Source organism: Excalfactoria chinensis, chromosome 8 (genome assembly GCF_039878825.1).
Source record: "Excalfactoria chinensis isolate bCotChi1 chromosome 8, bCotChi1.hap2, whole genome shotgun sequence".
Taxonomy (NCBI): Eukaryota; Metazoa; Chordata; class Aves; order Galliformes; family Phasianidae; genus Excalfactoria; species Excalfactoria chinensis.
The window spans coordinates 26,640,567-26,664,701 of NC_092832.1; the positions used below are offsets into that span (position 1 = coordinate 26,640,567).

The 24,135-nt window shown below is 51.0% G+C and overlaps 1 protein-coding gene across 3 annotated transcripts in view; it reads left to right on the top strand.

Annotated features, from left to right (window-relative positions):
* Nucleotides 1-9,794: 9,794 nt before the first annotated feature.
* The window catches only part of PDE4B (phosphodiesterase 4B), a 132,667-nt gene continuing 118,326 nt past the window's right edge, over nt 9,795-24,135 (top strand). The window contains exon 1 of one of the 3 annotated variants that reach the window (XM_072342557.1): nt 9,795-9,958. The gene's annotated coding sequence lies outside the window, so the exon portion shown is untranslated. Of the gene's footprint in view, nt 9,959-10,052; nt 10,075-10,384; nt 10,404-24,135 lie in introns of those variants that run through there. The other 2 variants (XM_072342558.1, XM_072342559.1) reach the window with 2 other exon arrangements.

The window sequence follows — 24,135 nt, forward strand, 5'->3', positions numbered from 1 at the left end:
CGAGCTTTGAGTCCCTTTAACTCCACGCCCTGCAAAGTTTTCTGGTTGTGTTTGGAGATCTTCTTTCTTGAGCAATAGAAATTTACATTGATCTTATCGCTGACCACTGTTAGCAAGTGCCCATCCAGTAACCAAGGACGGGAGCGGTGCTAAGTGAGGCAGCAGTCCATGGGGTGAGCCTGGGGGCTTTCCTGAGCTGCAGGGATGGGATGGCTTTGCTGGGATGGGCACAGGGGAGGGTGGAAGGTCCTGTCTCCTCTGTGCAGCACCGGGGTGGCCCAGGAGTACAGGCTGAGCTCTAACATCCACCTCTCCAGAATTAGTTTAAGAGCATTCAGGAGCGTGGCTCATTGATCTCAGCAGATGAATGGAGCGTGTTGCCCTCCCATTTACAGCTGTAGTTAAATGCCCTTATTTAGCGCGATTGATGTGAGAAGCAGCGTTTCCCACTTAGAACATCTGCAGTTTGTTGTGTGCCGTTGAGTCACCGCTCCGTCTCAGCAGCCTCTGCTCTCCCAGTCTGGGACAGAGGAAGGAGCCCTGTGTGGCAGCATCAGAAACTCTGTACAGGATGAGGGTGAAGAGAGTGAACAAACACCCTGCCCCAGAGCAACCCGGCAGCTAAAAGCATCACCCGGCAGCAAATCACACCTGCAGATTAGAAAAGCTTTTTCTTTATGGCTGTGAGCTCCGTCTGAGCAAAAGAGAGCCAGGGCCCAGGGCTGGGGACATGGAGCAGCTCTGATGTGCTGCACCGTGGTATGGGGATGCAGGTGGAATGGAACAGCGTGTGCTCCCAGCTCTTGCCCATGGTGTGCTTCTGCTGTGGATATTCCACTTTCTGCATTCCCTGTTGCAAAAGACCTCATTAAAATGCAGGTTTCTACTCCATCCTGTTGCTCTCCTGGCAACAGGAGTTAATTTTGTCCATCTGCAGTGCAATCATAGGGCCCGATGTGCTGGGATCTCTCTGCTGTGTGGCTGCAGAGCCCCGGTTCCCTATGCCTGACTTTGCAGCCCTGCTCCCATAGAACCACAGAATGCTTTGGGTTGGAGGGGACCATTGGGCCCACTCAGACCCGCTCCTGCTTGGTTTTGGCAGGCGTCATTAAAAAAAAGCAAGAAAGAAAGGGAATTGTCTGTGCGAGGCTGTAATTAATTAGTACCCATCAGGAGCTTCTGCAAGAGCTGTCGTTGGCAAAGCACTGAGAAACTCTCACTAGGAAATGTGCAAATCAATCTCAGTGGCTCATGAAGTACTGCAGTGCCCCGCTGCTGGGGAGGGGGTGGGAAAGCCAGCGCTGATGGAGGTGGAGGGGGGGCTGCTGGGGGCTCCAGTGCTGACAGGAGGCGCTGGGCAGTGAGATGGGGGCACCATCCCTGGGGGTGTTCCAGAGCCGTGGGGATGTGGCACTGAGGGATGTGGGTGGTGGGCATCAGGGGGTGGGCTGGGGAAGCTGAGAGGGCTTCTCCAACCGGCGTGGTTCTGATTCTATGACTTTATACCAGCTAACAAACACAGAAACTTTCTGGTGTTACTTTTACAAAGCTCTGCTTCTCGGCACAGGAACTCATTTCAGCATTGAGAGGAGTGGCTGTCAGCTGTGTCACTTTGTGGAGGAGGAGGAATGGGGTGGGGAAGCCAAGGAACAGACTTGTTCCAAATCAGAGCTGGGAGACGAACCCATAGGTGGGCAGGAGACACGGCACAGGCTGGAGCTGCTGCTGGAAAGAAGCACTCAGAGACTCCTTCAAGCTTTCAATGATGATTAAAAATCTGGGCTAGAAGAAGCTGGCAGTGAACTAATTATTTAGTCTCCTGGCTGCCTAATGTGAGGAGCGAGCTGCAGAGTGCTGATGCTGTTTTGGTAGAACAGCTTGCCATTGCTTACCATTGCTCTGCTTCCAGCCGTGTGGCCATGAAAACAGCGGCTGAGAAACAGCGGCTGAGAAACACCACTCGTCCAGAGCTGAGCAGGGACACAACACCAGCACTCCTCAGGAAACCACAACTCCCTGCTGAAGCAAAGCACCCCATGCAGAGTTTTATGGCTGCAGAGAGCTGACTTCCTACCTGAGGGATGCCCGCTGAGTTCGTGTTCAACCCACAGGATTTTGAAATGCGCTCTGAAATGCCACGTTTCATTTGCCTTTTGTCTTATAAACGTGGGTCCCTTCTGCTCATTCTCTGATGAGTTAGATAGGAAAAGTGATGTTGAACAAACCATTAGAACTGGGTTTCAATGCTCACAGCCTCCCTCTTGTCCTGCCTGCTGGCAGCGTGGCACAGTCTGCGTTCACTGCTCTAAGCAGCTTCTGTTTATTTGATCATGTTTCCATCTACCTTGTTTTTGTTGTATCAGCTACTGCCAGGCTAAAACACAGAAGGCTTTATTTTCTGTCAGTTGGATCTGGATTTTGTAGGTGAAATGCAACGCGTGACTTAGGCACGTATTTTGGAAGTGACTTCCTAAATCTTACCAGTGAAAAATCTAGATGCAAACAAGAGAAGAAGATAAGACCTTACCTTTGTAAGCCTCCTAATGTGCAGGAAAACCACCTCCACGTGCCTCTATCAGATTGAACCCGCAGCTCGCGTGGCTGTCCTGTGTGTGTGTGCTGGTGTTTGCTCACCGTGTCACAGTGCCAAGGTGAAGCTGGATGTGCTGCAGCTGCCAACACCACTGTACAAACTTGTGTCCACACCGCACTGCTGCCAGCAGCACCGAGGGCTCCAGGCGTCTGTGCATGAGGTGAGCTGCACTCAGATTCATGGCTCCATGTGCAGGCAGGCAGCGGCAGGAAGGCCTCGTGTAGAACAAGCTGGGGATGAGCTGCAGGAAAGGAGCAAAGGGAAACACCTGAATGAACACTGGATGGTGGCAAAGGGTGCTCTGTTCACCCAAGGCAGAGGGTGCAGACTGCTGCTGCTGGTTTGTGCCCTAGTGGTGGCATGGTATGACCCGGAGGAGGAAAAGCAGAAGGCCCCACTCCTGTAAGGGCTGCGATCCCTCTGGAAAGCTGCCTGGGGAAAGGTGAGAGGAACGAGGACCCCGGTCAGGACAGAACAGACACAAAGCTCATGAAATGCAGTAGACAGTTTGTTGGGTTTTTGGTTGGCGGTTGTGGTGTTTTGGTTTGTTTTTTGATGACTTTCAATGGTTTCTCCTGGGCAGCTGTAAGGAAACGGTATGCAGAACAGACGGGTTGGACGGATGTATCTCCAGTTTGGGTTGGTGCTTTGCCAAGACCCTGCCAGAACAAATACTCTGTGAGCAGAACTGTGAATAGCTGAGGTGGGAAGGGCCCCGGGGATGGCTCCAGGCAGCAGCTGGAGCAGCGCGCCCCTGGGTTCGGAGAGCTGGACCACTTGGAGGTATAATGCACACAGACATTCCTTTCTATGGAGAATAGCTTGTATAAGCATCATCACTGGGGATTTCCACGACTGATGTGGGAACAGAATGTCCCACTGAGAGGATGGGATGCAATTTCACTGCAATTCGTGGTTGAAAAAGGTATCCGTTATGGATAAATACCTCGATCCCGTGTTTTATAGCAGTGTTGGCCCATAAGATTTGTTCCAAAGTAAACCTCTTTCCCTATTCCATGCAAAATATTAGCGTTTAATTACACGAAGGGGCTGAATACTGGCACTCTGTAAAAGCGGCCATTTCCCAGTGGAGGAAGAATGCCAGCTTTCGTGTCAGGGCGTTATTATTTGTGTTACGTGTATTGCTTTGATTGGACCGGTCTGCTGGATGGATCTTTGGCTGGTTCCGTTGTGAAATACCAGGCCCTTCCCGCCTTGTCTCTTATGCAAGCTGTCTGTGGCTATTTTTTCACAGAATTCATCACCATGTAGCCAACAGAGCAGCCATCCCTCCCACAGCTCCATAAGCTGGGCTGGATGCATCAGTGCTGTGGGTTTAGGCTGGCAGCCAGCAAGCCCTCACCAAGAGGATTAGCTCTTGTGCTGCAGGTTTCCCTGCGATGCCAGCCGTGACCCCAGCCCTGGCTTCTCCATTTTCCACTTGGACCCTCTCAGGGGTTTGGATGCTCACGGAGGGCTGGGCCGGCTGATTCAGCTCCGTGTCTGACAGTGCTGTAACCGATGGGAGGGAGTGCAGTGCCCGTACTGATGGCTGTAAGCAGCCAAACACGGAGAAGCTGCAGAACACTGCATGGCGTCAGCTTATTCCCTTCTGAATACTCTGCCTGAAAGAAACAGCCTTGTCCTGTCCTCTGTGCTACGGGCTGTCCCCTAACCCTCACCAACCAGCCCCCAGGGCACAGCACTCAGGGTGCTGCCTTTCGGTCCCACCATGGAAGCAGCTGCCGAGTCTGGAAGGGAAGGGATGGGAATACTCAGCCTTTCCAGAGCAGGGTGTAATATAATCCACCTCCCAATGATTTCTGCAACAACTCTTCTGTTATGAAACGTGGAAGGTAAATTTCACTGTCTGATCACAGCCTCAGCTGCACCCCGTGTGATTCCCCTGTGTCTGATACATAGAAGAGCTCCTTTGGCTATTTCAGCTGCAGTGGAAAGCAGAGGTGGGAGCACAGACATTAATTATGCCCAATGAATTAATTCACTGGTCTCTTGCAGTACTCAGCGTATTCCTTCCCATTTCCACACCGTGATTCTCCTCCCAGTCCTCCCACCAGCTTTCCCCCCAGTCCCCCTGCTTGGCACCAAGACCTTCATGAAGAGTTGCAGAGATAACGAGGCCATTTTGGTGCACGAACTGGAGGCACATAGAGACACTGCGGGGGGAGACAACGGCTCCCTTCTCTTGGTGCTGGCAGGAGCGAGGAATCTCCTGACCATCCCTTTGCTGAGCAGAGGAATTCTGGAGGGATTCTGGGGATGGCACAAAGGTTTGTACCCGCAGTGGCTGCTCTGGGGCCGTGCTGCCTGCTGGGAGCAGTGCAGGACGTAAGAACTGCAGCTCAGAAACCACTGTGCCAGCGCTGCCCTCACACACAGCCCAGCCGGGCAGCTGGAAGGACGGGGAAGGGAAGTGATTTCATCTCAGAGGCAGAAAAATTTCCCCTTTTCTTCTGGCAGTGAAACGAGGGCTGTGTTCCCCTTATTTTTAGCACTGCTAATACCAACCATCCTCCTTCAAAAGCGCGTTTGCTTTTACTCCCTTTCTATTTTAATAGGAAACACATCTTCTTTTTACTATTTTGACAGCCCCTCGCTTTAGACAGCTCTATTCTACACAAGCTCTCCCACCACACTGATCACAAGGTATCTGAGTGCATTCAGCAGAATGACTAACAGCTGCCAGCTTGTTTTTTGCTCATCGTCTCCTCAGATTAAAAAATAAAAGAGAAGGGATGTAACAGCATCCTGGTTTGGTACATGGGGCCGTTTCCCATCCGCTGTAACATACACATTGCCCTGGTGTTTTATGGGAAAGAAAGCAAAGCTTGGGAAGCTTATGCTTCTCAGGGAGCAGGAAGTGGTGGTGTTTAATGGCGTTCACCCCTTGGTTCATTCCCTGCCCTCAGACTGATCCTGTGGCAGTTCTGCTGACCACAGAACCAGAGGGTCTCTCCATAGACTGGCAGTGGTGGAGGTGTCAGTGATGGCCTCCACTCATGAAGCAGCAGGTGAGAACGCTGCACCTGATTTTTTGTTCTATGAGGAACTAGAGCCAAGCCTCGGGTGGTTCCTGGTGCAGCTGAGGTGCTCTGCAATGCCCTGTACGCTCGCTGGAGTTTGTGAAGTGCATCATATGGCTGCACCGCGCCTGAGAGGTGATGAGAGGTGATGAAAGCATGAAGAGCTGCAGTAAAGTCATCACACTCCAGAAAAGGACAGCGATGGTAACTCATCACCTGCAGATGACGGAAAGCATTACTCAGACCCTGCTAAGTGAGAGCTCAGTGCCAGCAGCACAGCCAGAAATGCTCTCAGATTGCTGCCCCAACTGACCGCTTGTGCATCATCTCCACATCACCGGCGCTCCAGTGCATCATCGGATTTCAGTGTGCTGATTAGCAGGGGACCCCGTTAGCGAGGGGTCCAGCTGTGGAGGGGCTAAGTCCTATTACTGTGGAGTGTATGTCCCCTGCCAGGCAGCGTCTGAAGCCTCTGAGTAATTATCCTGGCAGTTTCTGCGTGGAAGGCGGTGGGATCCCAGGGTCAACAGCTCAAACATGAAGCAACACAGGAGAATGAGAACAGATGCCTCCCTCCTACCTACTGAGGAGGAGATCACCTCATGGCCGCCCCTCGGCTGTCTCATCTCCATGCCTTGGCCTAAATGTGTGAAGATCAGTTTCAGAGGGATAGCACAGGAGTGGGAAGGTCTGGCCACGCACACCGGACGCACGCCATGACGTGGCCCAGTGGGGATCTTTAGGATTTGCCTGCTGCTGTGTTTGGGGATTAGCTAAATTCTGCAGGGTAACACAAAGCACTGATTGTATCACGCTGCTCTACCTACATCACATGCAACCTTTTCACAATGCTGGCAGGGTATCAGTCCGATTTATTAGTCTTAAGCCTTTGAGGGTGTTTAGAGCTCACTGACAAAGACATGTTTGTGTTCACGAGTGGTATCTGGCAAACAGCAGTACAGGAAACTTTGCAGCTTTCAGTATCCCGTGCCACAGAGATTACGAGCACTCAGTGCTGGTGGAATATCTTAATGCCATGGATGTGTTCTCCAAGTAGACTTGGCAGATTCCAGAGAGGAAGATAAGAACAACACAGCTGGCGATATGATCACAGTGTGAGCTCTAAGAAATGGCTCAATTTCGTCCTCCCCATGACAGCCTTTGCTATCAGCGTTTGAGCTTCCAATGGGGTGCCAGAAAGCCAGAGATCTGCGAAGACAGGATGATGTCCAGCTCCTTCTGCCCTGGTGACGGCTGTGGTGGCTCCTTCTGCCCAGTGACACACTGCCACGTGCTCCTAATGCTGGGACCCTGTCAGTGTTTGCAGATCACTCGCTGAATCAGGATTACTGATGTGCCTCGTTGCCAGGGAATTAGCAGACACCACGCACCGTCTGAAGGCTGTGGGGGCCTGAGAGCAACATTCCTGTTTCCTTGGCTGTGTAGTCCAGCAGACAAGGCTTTCTCCTAGCCATATGAGCTATTTTACTTGTCCTGTCCTAACCTGCCTGTGCTTTCTTAGTTAAGCAGAACTTAGAGATGACTTTCCTAAACACCCTATAACCAACAATCAAAGGTCTCACTCCTTGCCATAAGTGACGGGCAATGAGTCCATTACCCAATGCTGTGCTCACTTCAAAAAGCACCACTTTGCTCCAAGTGCAAACTGCAGGAAACTCTCAAGGTTGGGATATATTTCACAAGGAAACACGGGAACCACCTGATCCTAAAGCACGGAGATTAAATGCAGTGTATGGAGGGGCTGCTGACCCCAAACGTGAACCCTTGCACACCAGAATTTGGATCAGAATTTCCACGTGCGACTCTCTGAACAAGGCAGAAATAACACCTTGCTTCTGCTCCTGTGTGCAGCCAAGAATTCTATTTGCAATGGCAAAAAACGAGGGCTGACGTGATCCTTCTATGTGCAAGTAGGGAGTGAGAGCGGGAATGTGGTTTATGGAACTGATAAGGCTGTTATCAGAACATTACGAACAGTTTTGCAGCCCCACACTCTGTAAAAGGTATTGATGTGTTTTTGAGAGGCCCGGAAAGAATCGCACAAAAAAGACATATTTGAAGAGTCCTGAGACTGCAGCCCTGCCAGGCTAGGGAATGTTGGGAACACTGTTTTGTTGGCAAAGGAAAGGATGAGATGATACGTTGTGAAGGTGTGAAACGATTCCAGAGAAATGCTTGTCAGCTGCTTTAAAAATGCTGCCATTGCAGCATCATGGCTGCCTGTCTCTGTATCTCTGGACTCTTGTTGGTGATGTGAAGCAATGAAAGAAACACGGCACATACCTGAATCGTTTCATTTTGAGCGGTCTTACACCTTTATACCCATCTATATATATATTAGATGCACAGAAATTGATTTCAAGAAGGGAAAAGAGTGAAAAGATGAAATTGTTGCTGGTCATTCATAACTTGTGTGTGCTAAAAGCTATCTAAGTGTATTTTATGGAGATCTAACAAGTGCTGGTTAACCCTTCATTTCACCACAAGGCAATGAATAGCTCTTCATGCAATCTCCCCCCCCCCCCCCCCCCCCATGGCTTCCCCTGATGCTTGTGGTACAAAACTTTCATTCAGTATTGTTCCCTTGCACTGCATAAAGGCTGGTTTATCAAGATCTGGTGCAGTCTGCCCCGAATCTGTGGGGCACTGGGAGATGAGACAGTCCTCGAGCACGAATTAAACAGCAGCTTTCTGTTTTCAGAGACTGCAGTCGTTACTCCCTGAAATTAAGGGTCTGTGTCCTCTACAAATAGTGAATTTCACTTGTAATTGTAACGGTTTTACAATGACTGCATTTCATTTTTGTACTCTGGATCCTGAGGTGTTGGGGAGTTGGAGCTGCTCCTTTAAGACTGTTAAATATTGCTTCTCAACTATGAAGGCAAGAAAATTACTCATTTCAAAATGCAAATTAAGCGACATTAGACTACTTTGGAAGCCAGGCCTTTGATGAAGACCTCAAACATCCAGAGACCTGGCAGCACTGCTAGGATCAAACAGACATTCCTGCTGTAGCCAGCCCACATGAAATGACTTCTTCCAAGCCTCCACATCACAGACATTGGAGGTGCTGTGAGCAGCTCTGTTGCATGGCTGCACCCTCAAGGCAGGCTGCTGTTTGCTGCTGCAGCCGCGCTGTCCCGAGGTTATGGTGAGCTGTGCGTACCTCCAAGGGGACATCCTGCTGCTGCCGTGCTGCCATGCCACTGTGATGGCACTGCCATGCTGCCATGTCACTGTGATGGCACTGCCGTGCTGCCGTGTCACCTTCTGCCCTGCCGAGGGCCGAGCGCTGCGGTTCTGAGGGCCGTGTGTCCTCGAACCATAGAATCACCCAGGTTGGAAAAGCCTTCAAAGGCCCCCACCTCCACACCCCCACTGCCCTCATCCCGCAGTGCCTCATCCCCACAGCTCTGAACGCCCCCAGGGATGTGAGCCCACCCCTGTGCAGCTGTGCAGTGCTGAGCGCTCTTTGCAGCAGAGATGTCCCCCAGCACCCAGCCTGCCCTGCCCTGGCACAGCATGAGGCTGTCACCTCTCGTCCCATCGCTGTTCCATGGCAGCAGATGCCGACCCCCCTTGTTGGAAAAGACCCTCAAGATCATCAGGTCCAGTTCAGACGCATCCCAGGTTCGGCTGTCTGCGCTGCGGGGTCACACTGTGGGCTCACATCCAACTTCCCACCCACCGGCAGCGCCAGGCCTCTCTGGGCAGGGCCGCTCTGCACCGCCCCGTGCCCCGCTCCGTGCTGCTGCTGGGGGCAGCCTCGGCCCACGTGCAAAATCTTGCACCTCAGAGTCGCCGCCTCTCCGGACGCCGCAGGGCCTCGGGGAGCCGGGCTGAGAGGGAGCCGGGCTGAGCGCAGCGCTGAGCCAAGGCCTCGGACGGCCGTGACGGGCTGAGGCGCAGCGCGAGCTCCGCCAGCACCGCGAGCACCGCCGCTTTGCTCGGCTCTCACGGCCGCTCTGCTTTGCTCCGCTCTCCTGCCGGGCGGCGCTCGCCCCTCCCTCCTTCCCGCCCGTTGCGGAGCGCCCGCTGAGGTGAGCCCGCCCCGCGCCCGCGGGGGACGGCGCCGCTCCCTCCCGGCAGCCCGCGGCCGGCTGGGGGGGGAGCGGAACCGCGCCGAGCAGAGCCGAGCCGGGCGGAGCAGAGCCGAGCCGAGCCGAGCCGCCGGCGCAGCCCTGGCAGGTGGCGGCCCCTCTCGCTCCGCCGCCGCTCGCTGCCGGTTGCGGATAGCCGGCCTCGCAGCGCGCTGAGCCCCGCGGTGGAGCTGCGGAGACGACGCGGGGTAACGGCGGAGGTGAGCGGCTTCCCGGCGGCGCCGGTGCTGAGCGGGGGCTGCCGCAGCGCGGGGCTGCGGGCGGAGCTCCGCCGTGGGCAGGTGGGAGCGGTGGCTGCGGGTCCGCCGGCGGCTGGGTAAGTTGTGCGGCGTGGAGTCGCACGGCGATGGGAGCGGATGGGCTGCTGTCGGAAATAAAGGAAAACATGGTTTTCCGAAGAGGGGAAATGTAACCGGACGGTGCTGTTCTGGCTGCTCGTATCGCTCGTTTCATTTTGGAGGATGTGAAGGAGGGGAATGTCGGGGCTGTCCCGGCACGGCGGTCCGCCTAAATCAGCGTCTGCGGCCGCGTCCCTGGCCCGGAGGGGATGCGGGGCCGGACGGACACGCGGACGTGGGACGCAGCCGGGCCGGGCGTGCGCTGTGCGCGCAAAGCAACCGGTGTCTCCTCGTGGCCCCTTCCCAGGTCAGCCCCTGCGCGTGAGTTTCCCCGCGGCGTTCTCCCTTCTGGGTTCCGCTGCTGTGCATCACGTTCGCTCGCATGTGGTTGGAGTCACTTTGTTGTTCCGGTTTCCCTTTCGCAGCTCGGTGAGGATGGATGGGGAAGTTTGGTGTTCCCCCGTAGCAGGGAGCGGGGGGAGCCGCCTCCATCCCCGTGTCGGGGAGTGAGGAGGGAACGCAGCCCTGGTAGCACCCGGCAGAGGCCTCAGGAGGAACGTCACCACGGAGGTGAGAAGCAGAGCATCCCCAGAGGTCCCCAGTACTGCAGGGATTGTTCCCGGTAGATCCGTGTGCCGCCCTCCAGGATCCGTGCTGTGAGGGGGGCTGGTTCCCTCTGAAATGCTCCAGAGGAACGAGCTGGGAAATGGCGTGTGCGGGTTTAGATCCAGCTGGATAGAGAGCTGTTGTGCTGCTCCGAGACCGACCCTCGTGCAGAGCTGGTGGCCGGATTGTGGACAAATCTCTGGTTTATAGCTCGGCTGAAACCTAAGCTCTTTAGTACAGGGAGCACTTTCCCTCTGTGAAGCACACTGGCTGCGTACAGCAGGTTATTTGCAGTAGTTATGTGTCCGTTTCTTGTGTCTGATTTCTGTTCATGATTTATCGATGTGTCACCATGTGCTGCTCAGGTACTCCCAGTCACACCTCTGTCTTGTTCTGCTCCCGCCCTTGGATGTCTGAGATCCCAGCAAACCATTTTAATGTAATATCTACAGGTGAGGCTGAGCGCGGTGTGAGGTTCGGCCCTGCTTGGCTGCTGCTTCCAAGACTGTTCTGAGGCTGAATTTGCAGCCAGGTACAAAACCTCAAGCTCAAACTGCTGTGTTGGGGATGCGGTAGTTCAGCAAATCCTGGTTCCACGCTGTTTCAGTATTTGCAGGTAGGACCCTTTCCTCACTCTGGCAGCAAGCAGGGTGCTGCAGGTGCATCCTGCTCTCTTTCTGTGCCCACTCCACCTCCCTGCCCCTCGGCTCGGTGCTTCCCAGCGCTGAGCTGCAGCGTGGGCCCTTATCTGATACTCAGATCCTTACTCAGGAGTCTGTCTTATCTCTCAAGCAGCTTATAACAGGTCTAATCATCTCCATGAGCAGTAGTCTTACTTTAAAGTCATTGCAGTCAAGTGTCTTCTGTATTTAATGTGGGAACTGTGAGTGGAATTGTAAAATCCATCCTTATATAGCAGACTGTAGTGCTGACAGCCCACCTGGCTGGGACTACTTGCTTTACCCAGACAGACCTGTCCTGAAGTTATGGATGCAGGAAATGCTATGGCTGTAGCTCCGCTGGTTTCTCTCTAGTAGCACAGTGTGTATTTATGATGAGTGTATATTTACTACCTCCAAGAACTTGAGTCTTGCTGACCTGCACTGGAGTGCATCTGGTTTGTGTGCTGAGCAGCTGAGCTGTGCTGGGAAGCACCCCGACACACACAGAGGCACAGACAGAACTCGCTTTCGTGCCACTTCCCTGACGTTGTACAGTGGGCGATCAGTGCCCGGAAGGGAGCAATTCACTTTGTTCCTTAGTTTGACTTCTGTTTTGTGATGTGCAGCTTCCCGTGCTCCCATGGCTCCAGCAGTGTTTGTCAGCCTGTTGTTCTGTGCGTGACGTGCTCATGATTTCAGGTGTTGGATAAATACGTGGCGTGGAAGTGGAGGTTTCCATGCATGGAGGAAAAAACAGTGACAAAATGGAGCGTACAGACGCCTCTATTTGTTTAAATGTAATGTCCACTGTGCAGAAAATAAAGCGTGTGAGCCTTTGCACTAGCTCCATCAGTAAATGGAACTGTATCATTGTGACAGCGGGATAAATATAGCCCCAGCAGATGGGAAAACTATTAGAAAGGCATAGAATGGATGATGGGAAAGAGCTCCCCTAAACTTGAAGGCTGTTGCAAACAAACGTGTCTGCATCCATTAACTATTGCTCCTGGAGCGAAGGGATATTAATCTGATGGTATTACTCACGCTCTGTGTTGTGATGGGTTTTTTATTAGTATTTTTTGCTTTAAAGAGCTGAAATAATTTGTCAGCTTCACTTTCAGGTTCTCGCTGCCGTCATGTTTTGGTTTCAGGCAATGTGGAGGGATGGTTATTTAGCTGTTGTAGGTAAAACATTCTAACTGCGCTCCTTAATTATGAAAAAATTTTCCAACTCTGAAAGCTTGTTTAACATTAAAAAAAAAGAGATTGGATTGATAGTATCTCTCTTCTTGCTAAAAATATGCCCACGAGGCCCGTTTCTCTTTCCCTCTTAGAGCCGCTGTGTGGCTTTAAGGACCCGCTGGCTCTGCTCTTCTGCAGCCCTTTGTGCAGTGCGGTCAGGCTGGTCATGAGCGTGTCCACACAGAGGGTGGTGATGCACTGAAACAGGTTGCCCAAGGAGGCTGTGGATGCCCCATCCCTGCAGCATTCAAGGCTGGATGTCAGGAGTATCCAGAAGTGTACGAAACTTTGCAGACACTGAAGAGACAAAAGTGGGGCTTTCAAAAGATGTAAATGTCTGTCCTTCGCAGCTTAAGCCGGTCCCTGGGATGTGAGGCTCAGAGGGAACTTCCCATGAGAGCAGCTTATCCTGTCTGCCAGCAGCAGAATTTCTTGTGCTTCTGTTGAAGCATCTGGCATCACTGTCAGTGATGGGAGGCAGATTAGTGGATCACGATGGATTAGATCTGTGGCTATTCAGATGCTTAAGAAGCGTAGTTTTGTAAGTGCACGTCTGCTTCAAGTTTGGCATTTTTTCCTGTTTGCGTACGGAACAATAACAATATGCTTTGTTCATGTTAGTGTTAAGTCAGGGGTAGGAGGTCTGGAACAGACCCACGTAGCTGCCTCCTCTCTCCCTTGTCTTTCTATGTGGTGAGTTGTTTTGTTTGTGTTTCCCCCCTCAATGATCCAAAGCCCAAGTGCAGGTCGGTGCCGTTCACTCCCCGGTTGGTACCGCATAGGGTGAGCTGTGTGATGCTGGGAAAGGAGCTTTACGTGGGATGGAGTTATAAAGCCTGGTAAAACATTTCCTGATGAATCATCAGAGTCTTGAGAGCAGGGTAAGAGCTGGTGCTTCCACAAGCAAGTGGCTTGTGATGGGTGCTGGGACAGCCCAGCAGGATGGTTTGGATGTGTTGTTTGTGGCCAGGATGGCACAGGGATGATACCGAGTTCCTGTGAATTTCTGTGAGGTTACAGTGGATTTCAGTGGAGCAGAAGTACCCGAGAGTTGGATCCAGCATAGCATAAATAGGCACTGGAAAGCAGGTGAGATTTGCCACAAATCCAGTTGTCATTTCTTTTTTTTTCTGTGCACAAAAGCTGTACAAGTGCTGGTGTAGCGTATCACCGAAACTGGGGTCAGGGATTGACTAGTTGACCGCTCCTTTCTGTAAGGATATATATCAACAGGGAAGAATGCTTTGGAGGAGAAGGCTGGGGGAGGTGGTGGTTGAAGCCCTAGAAGGGGCTGGGGTTGGGTTTCTGAGGTTGGATTTGGAATTGGAAGTTGTTAGTGCACAAAGAAATGTGCAGAATTCTGGTCCTTAAACAGGGATAGCTGGAGCCAAGTGGGCCGATGGCTCATTGATGGGCTGAGCCTTGCTCAGGTGGAGTTAAGTTCCAGGTTTCCATACAGTTTGAGGTGCTCGGATGTTTCCCATTCCCCAGCAAGAGGACTCTGAGTTTTACAGAGCCTGCCTTCAAAGGCTCGCATCCAACCCTTGCCACTGTCAAACCCACCACGCCTTGCCTTGCTGGCTTCAGCCATGGGAAGAAACATAGATGTTCCCTTCTGAGACCTGATTGAGTTTAGCTGTAGCAGTCCTGCCCCTGTGGGACATGCCCTATTGGGGATTAAACACAACACAGGGATCCCATGAGGGTCCTCTGACTCAGGCAGTGGGGCCAGCTCTGAACAGCTCGAGCCCCTGGGCTGTTCTGTGCAGGGCTGGCAGGAAGGATGAGTTTGACCCTAAAGAGCAGCAAGCTTTGTACATTTTTATACCACTGATGAATTCAAGTCCTCGGTACAGTTCTTCAGAAATAGTTTCCTCTCTTTGCATTTGGTTCACTGAAAATGATAGCTCTAAATTGATTGAGTCTTTTAAAGCTTCTTTTTATAACTGAAACACAAGTTAATTCAGAGGACCTTTCCATCTCGGACTGTGGAAAGCCTCTGTGATTCTGCTGATGGCCAACCCAGACATCTCCAAGCAGTTTTGCGTTCCCTTGAGCTCTGGATGGTTGGATGAAGCACCATTATTTCCATGCAGGACAGTCTGTCGGGTATTAAATGAGTTTCTGAAAGCAGCCAAGCGGTGAAGCCCATCAGGATCCTTTGCAGTGCACTGCAAAAGCTGAGGCAGCCAACGTATTTGTTTCTAGGGGTGGCATGAATGGTGCATGGGAGCACATTTGTTTGGTGTTGTGCTGCAGGTTTAGGCTGCACTACAGTGGAGCACAGGGATGCAAACGATGAGATGATGCTTTTGAGAAGTATTTGAAATGGCATGTGCTGACGTACACTTCACTTGCAAATAACTTGAGAACGTGAAACCAGCCCCACTTAGCTGCTAAACAGCTGACATGTACTCCTTTGCTCTCTAATTATGTGCAGCGCAGCTGATTATGTGCAGCACAACACCCTTACTTTGGCCGGATTATAGGCAGCAGGTCTTTCAGGGAGCGGTGGCTGTTTGTGGCTACAGGCATGCCTTCCAGCTACGGATGGAGCCTCAGTGAGCAGCAGCAGAAGGGAAATGACTGCAGTTAATGCATAAGAGGTAATAAAGGAGTGACTGAAAGGGTAACCAGCAGGTACTAATACCCTTTCTAACAAATGTTTTTCAACCTGCACAAACTAGGGTACGGATTGTTGGTGTGTGCAAAATCATTCCTTCCTTACAGACATCACAGGGCATTCAAAGCATGTGTTGTAAAACAACATGGTGAGCAGAGGCTCTGTTCTGCAAACAGAAAAGCAGCAAGAGCAAGAAGGAAGAAGAGAGTTCGTCTAAAACCAATTTAAGGAAACAATCAAGGAATCACAAGTTGGAAAACACCTCTAAGATCACCCTGATCTAAGTTCAGCTGCTAACCCATGTTCACCATGCCCACCAACCATGTTCTGCAAGGCCACATTGAAGCAGCCTTGAAGGCAGCCAAGAGCCAGGCAGGCAGAAGGGAGCAGCTGCTTGCTGGGGCTGCAGGGTTGCTCTGTAAGCCACCTCTGTTAGGTGATGTTTATGTCAGGAGATGCCGAGCACTTCTAAAGCCACAGAGGAGCCCGTCCTGCTGGCGGCGCTGTGCGGGCAGCAATCAGCTGGAGCAGCTGTGCATCTTTCACAGCTTTACAGAAGCTGCAGGAGACTGAGTGAGAGCTCAGCACCAGGATTCCCTTCTCAGCATTCTTTTAAGTGTTTTTCTTTTCTAACGGTGTTTGTAAACATGTAAACAACGAGTGGAACCTTTTCTTTGCTAGAATAAATAACCGTGCTCTTTCCATTTTTGCTTTGTGCCCGAGGTCCCGAGCGCGCTCGGTGCTGCTGACAGACACCAGGAGCAGTTGTTTCTGCTGGAAGCAAATCCAGATAATGAGGCTGTGCTGCACCTGCAGGTCTGGGCGCTGCTGGAGCCGCAGTGCTCCCTCTCTGACATAAAGGGCTGGGTTTGGGGCATACACTGTGAAATGCACAGAAACAAGGAAGAGCTCCCTCTTGGCTGGGAAGCCCGCGCTATTCTTCTTGCTGCTTGACAGATTTGAACATGAGTCGTGCTGATGGATGCGGATCGGGTGCTTTCTACCTGCACCTGCTGAAAAACCATTTCAGAGCATTGGGTGATGTAATGGTATAACAGTAAAAACACATTCTTGCCATTGATTTTCATTTCATTCATGCTTTTGTAGTTCAGTAATTGCTCGAGAAAGCAATGGGCTGCATACTGCTTGAATGCATAGCACCAGAAGAACCTTCTGAAGTTGCCGGAGCACTTGTTAAATGGGAAAGATAAATTGGGAGTGAAGCTCTTTGCAACGGGGATGCTTTCAAGAGTGCTTATAAATAGTGTGAAAACAGGGACTTCAGGAAAAGAGGAGCCTGAAATGATTAATCCTTGCTGGTAATCACTGCTGAAACTACGAGCCCAAATAAGAAACAGAAAACGATCCAATCTCACAAGAGCTCTCGAGAAGAAAATAAGTATAAAACATATGGAAACCTTCAGGGTGAAGCTGCGCTGTTTGATGGGATTCTGTTCAAAGAAGATGCTATTCCTGCGATGCACACTGTGCTCAGGAGTGCTAATCACAAACCTCACACCGACTGCGTGTGGTGCAGGATCTAAACCCACTGCTACCTATTTTGGTCGTACCTCTGGAGGAAAAGGCATCCGTATGTACCACATCTACAGTCACTGGAGACATCGGTTTGGAGAATGGGCACTGAAATAGCTCCAGGTTCTGTTTTTCCTTTGCAAAGGGCTACTGGTGTTCTGAGCTCACGGTAACACTCGCTATTCTGGGATGGGAGGCAGAGAACATTTTGAACCAGGCTGTTAAGTACTCCTTTGTGAACTCGGATTCAGCTTCTTCCAGAAGCTCTTATCACTGGAGAAAGCTCTCGGGGTATCTTGGGTACATCTTATGGGATGCAGGGATCTCAGCCCAGCCTCCTGCAGCTCGTTAGGTGTCTGCAGGGAGCCCTTCCCCAAGGTTTTCATGAGGAATCCTTGCTAGAGACAGACAGAAGCAGTACATCGTTGGGGAGATGTGGACAAATGCCCTGCTGTGCTAACAATTAACGTGCTGCCATAATAGTTCTTAGGATTCCCTTCCACACTTTTTCCTCAGCTGTGCAGGGTTGGGAAGAAATACGAGTTTCCATTTTTCTTAATTTTCTCTTTTCTTTCTGAAACAAATTCAGAACTTTCCCTTTCAAATCTCCCCCGCTGCACTTTCCTGATGGGTTTGGGGCACGTGTAACCAGTCCTGAGCTTTACATTTCTCTTTCAGAAGCTCATTTGCTTCCCTGAAATCCCGTTCCATTCGAGGTTTGGTGCAGTGCTTGCTGTCTGACTGATGCTTCCCCTGCTCTGGAGGTGAATTGGGCCGCTGTGCTTTTCCACATTTTTCCTTCATTTTTGTTCATTTCTGTACGTTTTGAAGGAGCCAAAGGACTGTTTTTCAAGCAGCTTGCGCTCACTGGTGTATCAGTTCCATTATAAACTGAAGCCTTTAAATGCCTTTTCTCAGGAAGGCAGGAAGAAAGCAGCGTTCAAATGAAATCAAGCAGAAGAGCTATAAAAATAAATGCTTGTTTACCTATTGCTTAACGTGCTTCTGCAGCCTGTTGGCAAATTCATGGGATAACATTCATTTATTAAAAGGGGGGAAAAAAAGCCAGATGACAGGGAAGCAGGCGGCTGGTTCCTTAGTCATCCGCTCCAAGTGTAAAAAGTATTGCACAGAAGTCACCAGTCTGTGTGTACCAGTTTGGAGCTGCTCTGCTGGCTGCTACTGTAACCTGGTTGTAAGGGGAATTGATTGTGTGCAGTGAGAGGTGGGAGGCACTGGGTAAGTGAAAGATAAGGTTTGTTGGGGCTGATGAGAGGCTTTCTAAGCAAACACCTGTTGAGTTTGCGCCCATTGGTAGAAATATTTGTCGGCTTTGGCTAAGTTAAATGTTGCTTCTCTTCTGCGATTGGAGCTGGTGCTGCTGTGGGGTTTGCTTGTTGTTCTCATTACCGGCAGGGACTGATGCCAGCTGTGTATCTGCGTGAGCTGCCTCGCTTTATTTATACAGTGGGGAACAAGCAGAGGACTCCTTGCACAATCCTCTCCATGGGATGCTCCAGCAGTGCATGCCTCTGCCTGCAGGAGCACACATCCTCCTTTCCCCGTTCACACGAGGGCAGTGGTCATGACGTTCATCCTGCTGTGCTTGTCTGTTTAGGAAACCCCTTGTCTGTGCTGGGGCTGAGTGCCTCGGGTGTGCTGTTCAGCAGTGGCCGAACCACATAGGAATGGTGAAGCTGCAGCAGCACCTTCTGTGCTGGAGCTGTGGTGCTGTTGGCTCCAGGCTTATCTTTCTGCAGTCTGCTTGCATGGAGTAGGCTGGGCTTGTGTTTATTCAGTGCTGTTTTTAAGAGGTTGATGCCAGCCAGGTACAAAGACCAGGTTGGTACAGTAGTGCAGGGGGCTCTTATACAAGGAGGTGTCTGTGCATCTCCCAGTTGGAAGTCAGCACTTTGCTGCCAGCTCTTGCACTGCTGGACAAGTTGTTCAGCACCTCGCAGTGAGCACTGCAGGAGATCTTTCCAGGCTGAAAATTAGCTGAGCACTTGGGGAAAAAGCATTTTGAGCTCTACCTGCTGCTTGGAGACTTGCATCTCCGGGATAAACACGTGTGTAGCCGGCATGTGTGTGCACAGCCGCTTCACAGCGCTTTTGTACTGCAGGCATATACTTTGGTGATTTTAAGATATGGCTGCAATCATTGATTGTAAAAGGATACTTGGAGGTACCTAACAAGTGTAGCTTGTAAACAAGGCAATTAAATTCATGGAGACGAGGAATTTGAAATAAAACAATAAATTGCAAGCGATGTAAAATTACTTCCCTTGTGTTCTGGTACTCACTACTGCATACTTGATGATTAAAATGTAGTACATCATGTTTCCACACTAAATATAAACAGCTATTTATTATCGCTCCGATGATGACTGTTCTTTAAAATATCTCGAGAAGGTTTTTCTCCCCGTGGGCAGTCTGAGGGCTCAGCTCTGCTGTTTGTGCAGAGGAGGTGAAAGGAGTGTTCTCCATATGTCTGTGGGGTTAAAATTATCCTGCACGGTGCGCGGCGGCGTCTCTGCAGATGAGCGCAGTTCTGCACTCCGGAGCTAAAATGGAGGCATGTAAATGGAGAAAGGAGCATGACGACTTGGTTCCTGAGGCGTTTGGGCTGTCTGCAGCATTCCGTTGTCCCCCTGCTCGTGGTTTGTCCCTTTGTAAGTAGGATCCTTTTTTTCAGCAAGCAGTAGATGTATTTCCAGAGATAAGTGTGGAGGTAATACTGTCAATTCCACTTGAGAGCCTGGATCCCTTCCAAGACTTCTGTCCAAGCACTGCAGCCACTGGCAGTAGCAGCAGGCTGTCTGTGAAGCCAGGTGAGTGCAGCTGGTGTCCCTGCATGCCCAGCAGCTCAGGGCGGTATCTGCCCGTGCTGCAGAGGAAGGAGCAAAGCAGCTGACATCTCGCTGGGATGGACATACAGCAATGCACAGCAAACGCTGAAAGTGCTGTAAGTGCCCTTCTGTACCTCTGGGCTTTGATTTTCACTCTTTTGCAGCCTATCATCCTGCCAGTGGCTGGTGGTTGCCTTGCAGTCTGCCGCTGGCCCACTGTCCTTTGCAAGTGGTGGGGCTCTGGTGCTCAGAGCCTGCATTAGCTCAGTGCAGTGCAGATGGGCAGTGGCTGCAGGGCAGGGCCATCTGTCCTCTGCTGCCACTCCATGTCCTCTGCTGCTCCCTGGCCAGCATCCCTCCCTGTACAGCCCCAACACAGACTGGGCACGGGGCACAGTCATTGCTTTCGTCCTCTGTTCCTGTGCAGCTGGGTTGAGCTTTGCACTTCTGACTGCTTGCCCTGAAGCTGGAGCGAGTGGCAACAGAAGGAGCTGACTGCCCACGGTAGCACTCCCCAAGCTCGGGTTTGCCTTGTGGTTCTGATGTCTCCTGCTGTTTGCAGCAGCAGAGATCTGCCCATTCATACCCTGAGGCTGTGGAAGGTAGGCCTCATAAATGAGATTCCGACTGCTGCTCTGCTTGTGTTCTCTGTAGTTTGGCTTGCCAAGTGCTCGGCTTTTTTCTATGGGGATATATTATAAATGCATTCAGCCAGGTTACAGGCTGTTCTGTGCACAGAACTTTTTATTTACTGCAGAAATGCAGCTGAGGTACAGCTTCCTCAGATTTATTATGGGCATCTTATTTGGTTACAGGAAAAAAACAACCCACAGTATTTCTTTCTATTCAGAGTTCTCAGAAGAGGGAATATAGGCATTTCCTTATCTCGGTGGAAGGAGATTCATGGGGGAGAACCTGAGCGCTGGAGTTAGGAATGTAAAAAGCCTTCTGAAGGCAGAAGAGAAGCTATCACACAGTGCCTCCTCCAGCAGCCAGTACGAACAGATTAAACTGAATGTAATTAATAGCATCAAGAAGAAATCCATTAAGTTGTTATAGTAACTGGGAAGCTCAGGTTTGAGATGTATGATCCAAGTGACTCAGCTGAGGAGAGAGAAGGGATGCAGGCCTGGGGGCTGCTCCATGGCCGAGGAAGCCCTGCCCCAGGCACTGCTGTGCTCAGGTTCACAGCAAACCCTGAGTTGGTTCATGGGAAGGACAGTTCTCCTCTGCTCTATGTGCTGCAAAAAGGTTGGACATCCACAGAGCGATGCTCATCTGTGCAGCATCTGTGCCCAGTGTTGTCCAGTGATGCTTGAAAGTTGGCAAAGCTCACCCCAAAGAGGCAGTAGTGGTGGCAGTGCAGTGGTTCTGAGGGCAGCAATGGGTTCCTGCCCCACAGCACCTTGTTTTGGGAGGGCCCTGCCAGGACTGGGGCTATGGCTATAGTGAGTTCAAAACAAGTCATTAGTCTCCTATGAGTTCTTTGTGTGCTTCCTTTGAGTCGGCGTGGGAAAGGATTGTTGTATTTCCTTATCTATGAACTGAATTATTTGCACACGTAGTCTGGACACATAGGGCAGAACCAGTCAGTGTGTAAGTGCAATAGTTAGTGCCAGCTGATGGCTGAGGGGCTGAGTGCAGACATCTGGGATGCTGCTCGCAGCCTGCTGTGAAGGTGGTTGTTGCTGTTGTGATCTGCCTGGTTCTGGTTCTGCACAAGGAATTAATAAAGCTTTGGAACAGCCAAGGCTCGCTATGGCAGGATGTAATTCGCGTGACTGCGTGCTTCTGCATTTAAAGCACTGAAGTTGCTGTGGAACAATTAAGTAGATAATGGAAGTTCTGAAGCTAGCAGTAATTTGGTAGTGAAGTGGTTTGTGGTCTTCATAAAGTATTTGGGTAATGTATAGCAACCGAGTGCATCTGTTCAGTTAAAACCGAGGATTTGAAAACCTTCTTGCTTCTACGTGAAGATCAGATTTATTTAACAAACGAACAACCCTCAGGCACAGGTAAGAAGCTGGCTGTGATGGACAGGCTGCTCAGGTTTCTCACCTGGCCTTGTGTTGCGGTGCCTTGTGGTTCACGTGGAATCCCCGTGCTGCAGGCAGGCATTCCTTTCTGGCCAGGTGTGAGAGTATCCAGGTGTTCGATCTGTGCTCCACGTTCACCACTTTGTCTGTCACAATCAAGGTGGAGGTAACCATAGAATCAGTAAGGCTGGAAAAGACCTGCAGGATCCCCAACCCCCACCGTCCCCACATCCCTCAGTGCCACATCCCTGTGGTTCTGCACGTGTTAGGCTGTACAAAGATGAGTATACGGTTGCTTCGGAAGCCCCAGGACGGAGCTTTGGCCCCCGCTTGTACAGCATGAGGGTCTCTTATGGGCACTGTGCAGAGGTAGTAAGAACAAGGTGAAAAGCTGCGGCCTTTCTTTTTATTCTTCAACAAAACATCTTCCAAATTGCAAAGAGAGCTGTTGATCTTTGCTGCACATTCTGCGGGGAGGTTTAAATCCCTGCTTTAAAATCCATTGAGCAATTGAATGCTGCTGTTCTGCCAGGCGCCCTTTGGCTTTTCAGGAGGGTAATGCTGAAGGCCAGGCGCCGCTCCTGCAGCGGGCATTCACCGAGCTGGGCGGTATGGAACAGTTGGTGGGGCCCTAACAAGGCACAGATCCTGTTAGCCTGCTATTCATCTTGGAAAATCCTTCCCTTCTTTTCTTACAGCCATTTAAAGAAACGAGAGGGAGCATGAGAATGGCAGCAGCTTTCTTTGTTGGCTCATAAAGCGCTGTTTCCATGAGCAGCGGTGGAAGGCTCAGGTTGCCTTCCGGGGCCATAAACATTTGGTACCTGTGAAGGCTTTTCTGTGCTGGAGAGGTGTCTAGAGGGCACGTACAGAGAGGTACGTTGCCATGGAAATTACCTCTGTGTGGCTGAAGTGTGGCTGTCATGGTTCTGTATGGAGACACAGAACCACCCCAGCCCTCTCCATGGGCTCCTCCTGCAGCAGTCAGGGGGCCCTGCTTGCATTGCAGTGTGGTCCAACCCACCATGCTGCTCGTACAGGTGAGGGTAGGGTGGGCTTGCTTGTCCCAAAGGCAAAGGCCTGCCCAGAAGGGAAGTCTACTTTGCCGTCCAGAGAAAGGAACAGATTTTTCTTTGTTTTTGTTTTGTTTATTTTTTGCCTGAGTTAAGCACATCATCCAAAGAAACTCAACCAGGAAACCTTTCAGAAATGTTAGGCCATCCTCGTGACTTTTAGCATTTGGGATGCTGCTGTCTTGTGATCTGAAAAGGTCACTTGGTGTCTGCGTCACGCTGCTGTTTTGACTTTTTTTGCATGGGAATGAGTAACACCAGTCCTGCTCCGGGGTGAGCTTAGTTCAGAAGGATGCTAAGGATGCTGTGCTGAGAATACAGATACTTGGTTTCTACAACACAGGTGCAGGAGATCAAGCTTGATCGTCTGCAGCCGGTAGTGATATTTGCTTTAAGAGAACCCATATATTTCAAGGACAATATTGCACTTCATTGCTACTAAGGTGAGCAACTGCCTTTTCCCCCCAGATTTTCCAGTCTTACTGAAAGAGCAGTACCAGCTGCAGCCTGCTGCTTAGCAGTGGGGGAATGTCTCTTTGCGGTTCTCTTTGCAGTGCCGGTGCTGAACGATTTGGACAGAAGAGCCTGAATTTCCCTGGTGACACAAAGGAGGAGCGGCACAAAGCCCGTCCCTGTCCAGTGCCACCTCGGGAGCAGGGAGTGCTGCAGGAGAGGTCACCGAGCAGCGCCGCTCGTTAATTGAGCTCTTTGAAGCACTTGGATTTCATCAGAACTTTCTAAAGTATGTGGCACGAGGCAGACACTGAGTGCTGGAAGAACCGCCCCACCTAATTAAGGGCTTGGAGAGTTTAGATAACAAGGGGGGGGAAGAAGGAGGGTAACAATAAGAACTTGGAAAGTGCTGGTGTTGGTACTTTCCCCTTACAATACTAGCACTTCACTTCTGAGAAACATGCAGAGTTCTGAGCTATTCTCTCGTTTAAAAGAAAAAAGCCAATAACTTCAGCTGAGAAAACAAACAAATATTTCCCCAACAAACCAAATATCAGATACGGAACGCAACAAAATAGCTGTGGGATAAGGGAACATACAGTCCTGGAATGGTAAAGCTCTGTGTTCTTCTAAATTGGGCTTCACGAAACCTCTTGCTAGGAAGAATTTGTTGGGAATATGAAGATGTTGTCACAGATGTCTCCTGGAGTGTAAGGTGTGAAGTGATGGCGTGGGAGCACTGCGGGCGGTGGCTGGGAGCACACATCTGGAGGCTTTCCATTTGGAGGAAGAATGGTTGTGATGCAGCTGCTAGACTGGAACGCTGTGAGGGAGGTGTTGTGTGAGCCTGGGGTGCTCTGCCAGAGCGTGGCTGCTCTGCTGATACCCACACCCCTCTTTGTGTGGCATCATGCTGCTTCTCCTTTCGGTGTTGCTGTATCCCCAGTCTGTGCCACTGATCT